We start from the raw sequence: 14,073 nt of genomic DNA, 5'->3' as shown, positions 1-14,073 counted from the left end.
TGGTGCCCGATAAGAAGGGCCAAATTCTTTTTTCACTGTGACCTTTTCACGTACAAGATCCCCAACTCTGGGAATCCAGCCGGTAGATGTTACAGGCACATCCTAAATTCCTGTGGAGGCAGCACTTTTAGAAGAGTTATCCTCACAGAACTGTTGTAATTCCTGTAAAACAGTGACACAATCATTTACGTCAAAAGGTGTTTCTGCTGCCTCCACGCCAGGACCATCAAGATTCAGAACAAACATTTGAGTTCCGAACAGGCACTCATATGAAGTACGACCCCCAGGGTTCTTCTAGTCAGGTTATTTAGTGCTCTCTGAACTCCATACAGGTGGGAAAGCCAACTACGACCCGTACCTAAGACTCTGGCTGTTAAGGATTGCTTTAAATTGCAGTTTAATCACTCCACGACAATATTTCCCTTGGGATGAAATGGAGACGAGTACTGCAGTTGGACCCCGAACAAAGCCATGGTGTCCCTGAATGCCCTTGAGGCAAAAGCAGGGCCCTGGTCCGGTGCTGAACTAAGCTAAACAGTTTGATAGAAGAAACTAAAACAAGACCGTAAAAACTGGTTATTGTAAAATAACAGTGCAAAGCTGAATAAAATAGATCTAGGGCAAAGTGCACAGCGGCCTAGTATGTCAAACTAACATGCATGGAGCTATACTTAAAAATGGCTACACAACATACCAAGGTCCAGTACCATTTAGATTCTTTAGAGGACAAGTCCTTTGTAACTTCTCTTCCCATTCTGTTCTAATGCCTACTTTGTATTTCCCCTGAAGCCAACTCACTATTTAGAGGTACTTAAATCTGGATAGCCTATTGTTCGTAAACCTTGCTAGGGAGTCCCATGAATTCAAAGTATCCTCCTCAAACAACTGACCCCTTTTAATATTCCTACGTCCTTTAACAAGATGGCCAACATATCTTGCAAGCACTGTGGAGTTCTAGGGGAGTTCCATGTTGGGGCCATATCACTCTAGTATGGGATTCCCAAGATCCTTCTGACTTGAAAAAATACTTCACATGCCACATTTAGCACTCTAAGCCAAATTGTTTTTTTCAGTACTTAGAATGGCCAAATTTGAATAGGAAATAGTTGCCATCTTCCTGAAAGCCTTCTGTCAAAGCATGATAATGTAAGGACACCCGCTGATAGCCTCAGTAAAGTAGTAACCTGACATCTTTAATTTGAAAGGCTTAACAGTAAAGCTAAAAATCTGGAAAAGCTATACGACCATCTATTTTTTTTTTGCATAGTTTCTTTCAGGCAAATATCTTGCTTTTATTAGCCCAGACAAAACTAGCTAATTCCCCCTGTAGTTTTTTAAACCACTCTGCCTTATAGTCTAGAGGTAGAACATTGAAAATAAAAAGGAACTTTGGAAGAATCATCATTTTGACAAGATTATTTTTTTCTAGAATAGAGAGTGGGAGGTAAGTCCCTAAGTGCAGACGTTTCGGACATAATCCTGCTGAAATTTACTTGAGCTATGCTTTTGCGGTCTATCACCACTCAAATTCCTAAGTATAGAATTTCTTTCTTTTCTAAGGGGTTAAAACGGGACCTTTCCAAGTCACCAGGTTCTGTTTTTTTCTGCATTTACGAAATAACCCAAGACATTCCAATAGTAATTTAAGATACCTAAAACTACTGGGAAGGAACTTTGGAAGTCTTGTGTGTAAATCATTAGGTCATCTGCATACACAGCCTCTTTTTTTAACCCAACTGTGATATTGAAAGGGTAAGATTCTCTGGTCTTGCCTAATCCTTCTGGTGAGTGTCTCAATGTATAAGTTGAACAGTAGCAAGGACATTGGGCACACTTGGCGCGTACCTCTTCCAATTTGAAATTGTGATGTGAGATTACCATTAACTAAAATCTTTGAGGATGGTGTTTTGTGAATAGTCTTTATCGTCTTGAGGAAGTTTTCTGCTTAATGACTGCATATAAAGAATGCCAACTCACTGGCTTTCAAAAGCCTTAGCGGCATCTATGGTTATTATAGTCAGAGGGGATTTAGTTTCAATTGCAACATCTATTGCGGTCACCAAGTAATGGGTCAGCTGGGGGAACATGGCAGCCAGCTAGCACGCAGGCGGGGAGCTCTCCACCTCTCCAGGGCCAAGACTGGCGATTGCAATAGATAGTGATTCTCTTAAATCTGGGGGCCTAGGCAGCTTTCTGGGGAAACTCATTTGGGCTTCTCTGACCAGCGTTGTGAGGTTGGATTAGGTGGCCGAGGTCCTGGTTTCCACTTTTCTTATTGCAGTCCCTTGAGAGCTGGAATGCTTTGGCTTCTGTGGTGCGAGCAGCCTCCTGGCTTCGCTGGGATTGGTGTGTCTTAGCCTGGATAGGCTTCTAGAACACTGCTGGCAGTGTCAGCACAATTTGGCATCTGCATTCTCCAGCTTCTCCAGGGATTTCAATTACCCCAGCAGCTCAGAACACTTCATTATCAAGGCTTGTAAGCCCTACACAAGGTGCATCTGGGATAGATGTTAAAGAGCTACAAAGTCTGCTACTACCAGGAGGTAGACCCCCAGCAAAAGGACATCCCGGTCGGGCTCTGTAGGGTTGTCAGAACCAGACACAGTGCCTTACACATTACAAACATATCACAGTGACAGACATCAGACTACGGTTCAACTCATTGGACTCAGCAGGTCTCGGTTTGCATGACATGTGCTGCAGGTCAACACATAAAACACATCAAATATCTTACTGGCATTATTATGATCTATGACATGCAGGCTGTGGTCTGCATCAGACTCCCCACCTCCATAGCTAGGTTATTGCCAATGCTTGGCCTGATGAGCTTAATTCACATATCTATATACTGCCATATGTTCTAAAACTCCAAACATTTCACAATGTTTGCATACATTTGAAGGAGGTGATTAATGTTTAGAATATATTGCTTCCTCCTTCCGGCACTCATGACCCTCATAACCTTCCCAATAACCCTCTTGATTCCTGCACTTCACCCTGTGCCTATTGTTGAGTACACACCAGTGATTTTCAGAGGCTGTTAGATTCACATCCCATAATTCTAATGACTAAGATACTCCCTTTCAAATCCTTAATTCATGATTCCCAGGAGAGCAGAAAAACTAGGGCCCGAGATTGGGGGTATCAGGGTTGCGAGAGACTTTGGCTATGTCTAGAGGCTCCTTCCCCTCCATCCCTGGAGGCTAGTTGGTGGGTCTCTCTCAGGGAACACTCACCTGGATTATGAGGGGTATGCAAGAGCCTCATATAAACCCATAAGAACCAATCATAATGAAAGCAGCTGCAGATTAAGGGCTATGGCTGCTTTCACTTTTACAAACTGTGACAAGTGTGCATCTGTACATCAGAGTAACACAAATAAACATCTAAGGCTGTAGTGAAGCTCGACTCTTCAGGCTCGATTTAAAAATTGAAAATTAAATCCCTCTGGTGCTCACAAAGACATTTCCTCTCTTCAGTCAAAGGACGAGACATTCACCTCCTCTTTGGTAATGTTAACATCTCATCCCCATTCTAAAGGTGTTAATGTGATCAATTTACGATTAACACATATTGCTGCATCTAGTCACAGGTCCCTACTTGATGCTATGGTTAATTAATAGTTCCTCTGACAGTGACATGTTATTGTGAAGAGTTGCTATTCCTAGTAGCACATCTATTCTCAGTGTAGCTCATGTCTACTCTCATCCACCTCTGGTCTTTCTCATTATTGACTGCTATTTCCAGTATTTGCACTTTGCAGTGCCATTCAGAATGTCACCCTCTCATGGATGACAGGAGTCACGATCTCCAAGTTGCTGGTTGCCACATGTGTGCTGATCAGTTGTTAACCCCCCCAACACTGTCAGTAGTATCTACAGGCAGGAACCCCAAAAGTCGTGACAGTATGCCCTGAGTGGCAGACTACTGTAGTATTTGAGGTTCTACCACAGCTTCTTGGCATTCTAGGATTTGAGGATCTATCACAGAATTTCAGAACCCAACAGTATGTAAAAGCCACATTCAGGGTAGATAATTTTTTGGCTTTCCTCCCTCTTGAGATAGGCTTTGCTTAGGCACGGCTTTTCACCTGTGCTCCTCTGCCTCTAATCTGGGCACTGAGTTATCATCTCAGAAATGTTCTGCTTGTGGTGCATTTAGGAACTTCTTCTGCAACACCACTTCAAATAATATTCTTGCATCCTTAAAGTCTTTAAAGAATCTTTTTGCATCCTTGGAACTCTTCAACCTCTTCTAGCACTGTCTTTAGAGGACTCAGGATATTGATTATTTTAGGAGAGTAGAGTAGATTTGGTTGAACTGCCCATTGCTCCTTCATCGCCTTCCATTTTGTGCTGCAAGAATTGCTTCTTGGGCTTTCACAGACTTATTTACAAATCCTGAATGAACCTTTGTTTTTATTTGATACCTCAAGTTGTGATGGTTTAACAATCAATTATACGACATTGGAATAAGATGCTACAGTGATCCCCATGGCGGAAGTAAGATAAAGGTACGCTATTATTGATAGATTGACTATGTCATATAGTGCACCTGTTTCTAGGGTGTATCTTGAGTAATTTTTCAGTTTCTGTAGAATGCCCTCATTCATGTGAAACCCATGTAAAAAATATAGATGCAGGCAGTTGAAATTGATGTAAGAGAAGAGAGTAACAGTGGTCTGGTCTTCTGTTCATTGTAAAAGAGCTGTCACTCGTGAGGTCTCAAGTACCTTCTCCATCACAATCTTGGACGTGTGCAGCATGGTCGACGGGATGGAGACTGGTGGGTTCCACATCCTTTCTGTAGTAATATTAGAATACAACATTAGGGTTGACTCATTAGTGGTAACCTGAGTCTCAAACAATGTATATTATCGAAGACTCAATGTTTTACCAGGTCGAATCATGTTTTCGCCTTGTGCCCCATCACATGGCATGACACATACCACTTGACAAATACCCCTTCCACAAGACCAGTTTAAAAAAAGGTACACTTCACACTGTAGACATTTTATCATGAGCAAATACTATTTAATACAAAAATAAACAGTACAGCTCTGCATTAAATAAAGTTCTCTTACAATATTTGAAATCGGTTTATGTTGACTTTAGTTCATTTTAAGAGATTTGATGTTTGTGTTTGTTTTAGCTTTTTATAGCAAATATTGTTTGCTCTTTATGAAGTTGCTTAATTCCTTGATACCCCCAGGGTTGTACAATGCTTAAAGGAACCACCTTTATCCACCACTGACTCTGGCTGCTGTGAAAGCACACAGGAGTGGAGTGGCCATGTTGGAGGAAAGGTTGGGGGAAAGGAACTGTAGGGAAGAAATCTTGAAATAAAATTGATACTTCCAGTACACCTATGCTCTGTTATCAACTATCTAATGTAATCTTTTGTAAAGGACCCCTGACCTCCTCCCAATGCAAACACATAGGACCTCATTACAACTGTGGTTGTAAATGCCCCCTACCGCCGTGCTGATGGCTGGCAACATACCATGACCGCAGCGGTATTCTGCTACGGGTATTATGACCCACACTGAGAAAAACGCCACTATACAGACACCCACACAAGTCTGCCACACCAAAAGTCTGTGATAAACGGGCGATAGCAAAACCCACACCGTTACGCCAACAGGAATACGCCCACAGCATCACGACCCACAAATCACCGTGGCGGTCTTTCAACCGCGGTAAACCATTGGCGGTACACACTGCCACGCTCAAAATACACACACATTTACAAAACACCACCACATTGAACAATTCAAACTACACACACCTGACACATATAGACACACAACACCCACACAGTCACACCACTATAAAACACACACTCACATTACCCACAACCCCTTACAGTGAAAAAAACGATAGCACACAGAGAGAGACAAGGCAGGAGCACCCACTAAATTAGAGGCACAGAACACCATCACCCATACACCATACAAGCACATCACAGCATACACCACAACACATCACCCCACACATCCACACACATATCACTTGCACTACATCCATGGCACCCCAAAGACACCCCAGGTTTTCTGAGGAGGAGTTAAGGGTAATTGTGGAGGAAATCATCTGGGTAGAGCCACAGCTTTTCGGATCACAGGTGCAGCAGACATCCATTGCTAGGAAGATGGAGCTATGAAGGAGAATATTGGACAGGGTCAACGCCGTGGGACAGCACCCCAGGACAAGGGATGAAATCAGGAAGAGGTGGAACGACCTACGGTGCGCTCCGTGGTAACAAGATGCCAGGTAGCCGTACAGAGGACTGGTGGTAGACCCCCACGTCCTCCCCACAGCTAACAACATGGGAGGAGCAAGTCTTGGCAATAATTCATCCTGAGTGCCTTCCAGGAGTAGCAGGAGTACTGGACTCTGGTAAGTCATATCTTTACTATTATATCCCCCACCATACCTGCATACCCGCCCTTACCCTCACTCCCATCACTCCATCACCTCACATATACCCCACCATCACAACCCACCCATCCCAATAGCAAGCCCTGCATGCAACACCAATGCATGGGCCCCCATCACAGACCTGCATGAACACCCATCGCCACAGCATGCCCAGTAAAATCACCACTCACACAAGGCCAAGCTGACAGGGAAATCACAATCATATAGGGAAACACACCCATGCACAATATGGCCCACACAGATACAATAACACTTCATTTGCATCCCCACTGGACCCATACTCAATGTCACCGCAGAGGAGGTGCCAGCTACATCCAGTCCCCCCACAGAAGAGGCCCACAGTGATGACAGCAGTTCTGTATGCCTGGATCTCAATGACTAACCTAGCTCATCAGGGACCTCTGGACAGTTGGTTCCCCTGCCACAGTCCCAAACCACCACAGAGCCTCCCACCTCAGGAAACACCACCATAGCACCCACCCAGCGGGCCTATGCCACTGTCCCAAGAACACATCAATCAGAAGTGTGTCCACCACTACAGGGACCCCAGGCAACTCCACAAGCCCAAGAACATCAGGGACCTGGGGTCAGTAGTGGTGGGCACACGGTTCAGGAGACAGAGGCACAGGAAAGCTGGGAGAACCGCTGTGCAGCATGGGGAGGACAGGCCCAGGGAATCCACTCTCCAAGAGGCACTCTCCAACATCCTGGGAGCATACGACCATTCCAAGGATACCATGGGTCAGATACTGGCCAAGCTGCAGGAGACCCAGCGCCTACAGGAGGGACAAAACCTTGGGATCAGGGAGGACCTAACAAAAATCCACACCATCCTGGTCACCATTGCAGGGGTGCTGGCAGACATGGGCATGACCATGAGGGAGGCAGTGGTACAACAACAGGCGCCTGACACTAGCCAAACTGAGGAACAGCCTTCCACCTCCGCCGGCGCTAGTGGACAGGAGGCCCCGCCACAGGACCAACAGGCCACCAGCACCCCACCCCCTGCAGAAGGAGAACCACCCCGCAAACGGTCCCTGCGATCCAGGCAGAAGACAGAGAACATTGCCAAGACTCCCGCCAGGAAATAAGACTCTCCTGATTGTCACCCTTGTGACCCACACTGTCACCCTGTCCACCTTGAACTGCGATTAATCCCCTTCCTTTGCCCCATTGGACAATGAACCTGTGATACCAAGAGACTGGAATCTACCCTGAACTTCCTTCCACCATCAGCCCAGCCCCTTGCACCACCCCCTGTACTTATGAGCACCTAAATAAACACCCTTGGAACAAATACCAATCTGGAGTCTGTCAAATGATAAAAAAATGTATTAGTACAACATTATCAAAGCATTGCAACTCAAAAGTACAGTGAAATATACATTAGGATTGTAGGAGGCTGGCCTGGCTTGTAGTGGGTACCTGATGGTACTTACACCATGTGCCAGGTCCAGTTATCCCTTATTAGAAGATTAGTAGTGTTCTAGAAGCTTAGGCTGATAGAGGTAGCTATAGCAGAGCAGCTTAGGCTGAACAAGGAGACATGCAAAGCTCCTACTATACCACTGATATCATTTAGCACTGTATCATAAGAAACACAATACTCAGAGTTACTAAAAATATAAGTACTTTATTTTAGTGACAATATGCCAAAAGTATCTCAGAGGATATACTCCCTCAGGAGGTCAGTAATATACACAAAATATACACACAAACCAAAATCAGGTAACAGTTAGAAAAGTAGTGCAAACACTGTAGAATACAATAGGATGCAATAGGCCTAGGAACATTCCAGAAGTGGAATGCGAACCACAAATGGACCCCAGGCCTAGTGTAGTGTGTAGAGGGTCGCTGGGAGTGTAAGAAAACACTAAGGGTGCCCAAGATACCCCACCCCAAGACCCTGAGAAGTAGAAGTAAATTTACCCCACTGCCCCAGAAAGACAGTAAAGTCGAGATAGGGGATTCTGCAAGGGCAACAACTGACTGCAAAGCACTGAAGACGAATTCCTGGACCTGAGGACCTGTAAAGGAAGGGGACCAAGTCCAAGAGTCACGCAAGTCTCCATGGGGGCAGGAGCCCACTAAACCCCGGATGAAGGTGCAAAAGGGCTGCCTCTGGGTGGAAGAAGCCAAAGATTCTGCAACAACGGAAGATGCCAGGAACTTCACCTTTGGTCTGAAGATGTCCCACAGTGTGCTGGAGGATGCAGAGTTGTTTTCACGCAGAAAGACTGCAATAAAGCCTTGCTAGCTGCAAGAGTCATGGTAGAAGATAATGGGTGCTGACAGGGCCCAGGAAGGACCAGGAAGTCGCCTCTTAGAAGAGGAGACAGATGGAGCGCTCAGCAACAGAAAGAGCCCATGCAGAAGCAGGCAGCACCCACAGAAGTACTTGAACAGGCATTCAAGAAATCTGAGCAAGGCGATCATCTCAACACAACAAAAGAGGGTCCCATGAAGCCGCGGTCAACTCAGCAAGATGAGCAATGCAGGACGGAGTGCTGGGGACCTGGGCTATGCTGTGCATGAAGGAATCTTTGCAAGAGTGCACAGAAGACCTAGCAGCTGCAGATCACACAGTACACAGGATTACTGTCTGGCGTGGGTAGGCAAGGACTTACCTCCACCAAATTTGGACAGAAGGACCACTGGACTGTCGGGGTCACTTGGATCCAGCTCCGGTGTTCCATGGACCATGCTCGTCAAGATGAGAGGGGACCCAGAGGACTGGTGATGCAGAAGTTTGGTGTCTGCGTTAGCAGGGGGAAGATTCTGTCGACCCACAGGAGATTTCTTCTTGGCTTCCAGTGCAGGGTGAGGCAGACAGCCCTCAGAGCATGCACCACCAGGAAACAGTCGAGAAAGCCAGCAGGATTAGGCGCTACAATGTTGCTGGTTGTCTTTTTGCCCCTTTGTTGTGGTTTTACAGGTTTCCTGGAGCAGTCAGTGGTCGATCCTTGGCAGAAGTCAAAGAGGGAGATGCAGAAGAATTCTGGTGAGCTCTTGCATTCGTTATATGAAGAGAAACTCACAGGAGAGACCCTAAATAGCCCTCAGAGGAGGATTGGCCACCTAACCAGTTAAGCACCTATCAGGAGGGGTCTCTGATGTCACCTGCTGGCACTGGCCACTCAGAGGCCTCCATTGTGCCCTCACACCTATGCATTCAAGATGGCAGAGGTCTGGGACACACTAGAGGAGTTCTGGGCACCACCCCTGGGGTGGTGATGGACAGGGGAGTGATCACTCCTCTTTCCTTTGTCCAGTTTCATGCCAGAGCAGGGGCTGGGGGATCCCTGAACCGGTGTAAACTGGCTTATGCAAGCAGGGCACCATCTGTGCCCTTCAAAGCATTTCCAGAGGCTGGGGCAGTCTACTCCTCCCCATCTCTTAACACCTATTTCCAAAGGCAGAGGGTGTAACACCCTCTCTCAGAGGAAATCTTTTGTTCTGCCTTCCTGGGACTGGGCTGCCCAGACCCCAGGAGGGCAGAAGCCTGTCTGTGGATAGGCAGCAGAGGTAGCTGCAGTGAAAGCCCCAGAGAGCTAGTTTGGCAGTACCATGCTGGAGCCACGGGGATGCATGGTATTGGTACCCCAATACCAGATTTGGCATGGGGGGACAATTCCATGATCTTAGAAATGTTACATGGCCATGTTCGGAGTTACCATTGTGAAGCTACATATAGGTATTGGCCTATATGTAGTGCACGCGTGTAAAGGTGTCCACCCACTCACAAAGTCCGGGGAAATTGCCCTGAACTATGTGGGGGCACCTTGGCTAGTGCCAGGGTGCCCTCACACTTAGTAACTTTCCACCTAACCTTCACTAAGTGAGGGTTAGACATATAGGTGACTTATAAGTTACTTAAGTGCAGTGTAAAATGGCTGTGAAATAATGTGGACATTATTTCACTCAGGCTGCAGTGGCAGTACTGTGTAAGAATTGTCAGAGCTCCCTATGGGTATCAAAAGAAATGCTGCAGCCCATAGGGATCTCCTGGAACCCCAATAACCTGGGTACCTAGGTACCATATACTAGGGAATTATAAGGGTGTTCCAGTGTGCCAATCAGAATTGGTAAAAATGGTAATTAGCCTGCAGTGACAATTTTAAAGACAGAGAGAGCATAGGCACTGTGGTTCTGGTTAGCAGAGCCTCAGTGACACGGTTAGGCACCACACAGGGAACACATTCAGGCCACAAACTATGAGCACTGGGACCCTGGCTAGCAGGGTCCCAGTGAGACATATAAAACACACTGACAAATAGGGTTTTCACTATGAGCACTGGGGTCCTGGCCAGCAGGATCCCAGTGAGAGTAAAAACACCCTGACATATACTCACAAACAGGCCAAAAGTGGGGGTATCAAGGCTAGAAAGAGGCTACCTTCCTACAAGGATGACCTCTGGTGGGCAGCAGTACACATAGCAGGAGCCAGAGTGGGGCACAGAGATCTGAAAATGGAGATGGCAAAGGGTACAGTCAGTGGCCATAGAAATAGGGAAACAGGCTGCCTTGTACAATGTCCAACACATAACTGAAATGTTTGAGTGAAGTTACGGTGTCTTACCTGTGTGTCACTGGAAGTACTGCCAAATAATATTGGTTCTGTTGTCAACATCTTTTTCCTCTGCTTCCTCTTCCTCACTGTCCATAGGCTCCACTACTGCCACAAGACCATATCCAGGCACATCCATCCTCCTGCAGAAAAGGCACCTGGCGTCTCAAGGCCAGGTTGTGCAACATGCAACATGCAACAATGATCTGGAATAGCTTCTTGGGTGAGTAATACAGGAATCCACCTGTCAGATGGAGGCACTGGAACCTGGCCTTCAGGAAGCCGAAGGTCCGCTCAATTATCTTCCTTGTTCGCCCATGTGCCTCATTGTAACATTCCTCTGCCCTCGTCCTGGCATTCCTCACTGGGGTCAGTAGCCATGAGAGATTGGGGTAACCAGAGTCACCTGCAAATATCGAGGGACAACTGTTAGACACACACTAACCCTTAGGGACAACCCCGTACCCAGACACCTGCTCATACTGTGTGGGGACCTTGGGTTCACCTATTAGCCACACCTGGTGCCTCTGGATTTGGCCCACCATATATGGGATGCTGCTATTCTTCAAGATATAGGCGTTATGCACAGAGCCAGGATACTTGGCATTCACATGGGAGGTGTGCTGGTCCGCCAAACACACCATCTGGACATTCATTGAGTTATAGCTTTTTATATTCCTGTAGACGTGTTCATTTCTCCGGGGGGGGGGGCAAATGCCACATGTGTACCATCAATGGCACCAATATTGTTGGAGATATGTCTCAGTGCATAAAAGTCAGCTTTCATTGTGGCCAAATTTTCCACCTGGGGGAACACGATGTAGCTGCGCACGTGTTTATGCAGGGCAGACAACACTCTGGTCAATACATTGGAAAACATTGGCTGAGACATCCCTGATGCCATGGCCACTGTTGTTTGAAAGGTCTGTAAGTAATGATAATGTGTCTGTCCTCCCTTGTCGCTAGGTCCACCATGGGTCTGGTCACCGGAGGATGTCGCCGTCTCATATTCTACCTCAGCGGTTGAAGCCTTTGGAAGAGAACGGTGGGCAGAGGGTCATAGTCACACTTATATTGCACCAATGATGAATTGTTTACTTTACAGAAACAGTATGTGATGTTGAGAGTCTGCTCATGTGCCAATGTCTGCTGTAACGTAGTTAGGTGCCATGTCCTGTTCCCCCCTGAAATGGCGGCTGCCTGACCTGTGAGGAGGGACAAGTTGAAATGAGGTAATTGCGCTGGTGTTGTGCGCCGTTGTGGTAGGCAGTCGAAGACCGCCACGTAACTTCGCACTGGTTATCCTTGGGCCCTATGGGTTCCAGGAGCCAATGACGATGTACGCCGGTGGTGACGGTACGCATCGCCGCAGACGTGACCACCATTTTCTATCTGTTCATTCACTTGCTACCTGACCTTCAACAGGAGAGGACCTACACTGCAAGTGCTGTTGTGACCTGTGTCTGGAAGCGACAATGGCTCATGTGTCTGGGGAAATGGCCCCTGCCTTCACTGCTGAGGAGTTGGAGAAACTAGTGGATGGGATCCTACCCCAGTACACGTTACTCTACGGTCCTCCAGACAAACAGGTGAGTATACTGTGAGCATGATGCATGGGCTATGAATGTATTGACTGCTGTGTGTGTAAGTCACATGTAGGGGGGGCAGAGAGGTCCTGGCCAGAGTGGAGCATGTAAGGTGGTGAATATATGTGCGTTAGGGGATGTGTGGGATCTGGTGGGCAATGAATATGACGGTCCAGACAGGTAAATAATTCCCTTTTCTGCTGCCTTTTCCCTGCAGGTCAGTGCCCACCAGAAAAAGGGTATTTGTCGTGCCATTGTAAAGGATGTGTGGACCCTGGGGGTCTTTGTCAGGCAGAGCACCCACTTCCGCAAACGTGGGAGGACCTGCACCGCTGGGCAAAGAAGACAGCGGAGTCCAGGCTGGGGCTGGCCTCCTCACGATGAAGGGGTGCCCATCGCACCATGACCCCCCTGATGTTCCGCATCCTTGTGGTGGCCTATCTGGAGTTGGATGGGCACTTGAAGGCATCACAGCAGCCACGAGGGGGTGAGTATACAGAATCTGAAACCTGACTTTGCACACGTAAGGAGATACCTGGGTAGGGGATGTGGGCTATGGGTGTCCCTCGGGACAGGCTCAGAATCACTCCTGCCCCAATAGTGTTGGTGGCCATTTACTCCTGGGCAGGGTCCTGTGGGTTTCAGGTGTTCAGCTAACGGCGTTAGCCATTGAACCCCATGGGGTGGTGACTGTCTTAGTAAATGGTTGGGCATGGCCTAGTGCATAGGGATGCTCCCTATGTGTTGTGTACGCCAATGGTAGTGGTGTTGCTGGCATTGACCAAGTGTATCCTCTGTCTCTCCCCCACCTTTTTGTTTGTCACCCTGTCATTGTGTGCATTAGCATCATCTGGCGGAGGAGCAGAGGCACCGGCGATGGAGGGAGCTGCATCCCACATGGCCCATAAGGCCGAATCCACCGAGGGTGAGGGCTCCAGTGGGACGGAGGGCGAGGGGAGCACCACGATGGGGAGAGGAGGGGAGAACACAGACAGCGACTCCTCCTCCAATGGAAGCTCCCTGGCGGTGGCAGACACCTCTGTACCCACCCCAACAACAGGTACAGCTGCTACCCCCCACCAGCACAGCCCTCACAGCAGCCCCTCAGCATGTTTCCCGTGCCCGCTCACTCAGAAGGGTGGGCATCTCCTTCGTCCCAGGCACCTCAGGCCCTGCCCCAGTCAGCCCTGCTGCCCTCAGTGAGGAGGCTATTGACCTCCTGAGATCCCTCACTGTAGGCAATCAACCATTATGAATGCCATGGTGTCGAGAGGCATTTGCAATAAACAAATGCATACCTGGAGAGCTTTCACTCTGGCATGGTGGCTCAACAGAGAACTTTTCAGGCTCTGGCCTCAGCACTGATGGCAGCCATTGTCCCTGTGTCTAGCCTCCCCCCTCCAACTTCCTCTACCCAGACCCAATCCCCTCAAACCCAGCCTATCCCAAGCACACCTTCAGACCAGCATTCACCCAAATCAAC

The sequence above is a fragment of the Pleurodeles waltl genome, chromosome 7 (assembly GCF_031143425.1).
Source record: "Pleurodeles waltl isolate 20211129_DDA chromosome 7, aPleWal1.hap1.20221129, whole genome shotgun sequence".
Taxonomy (NCBI): domain Eukaryota; kingdom Metazoa; phylum Chordata; class Amphibia; order Caudata; family Salamandridae; genus Pleurodeles; species Pleurodeles waltl.
Note: the sequence above shows the minus strand (reverse complement) of the source record.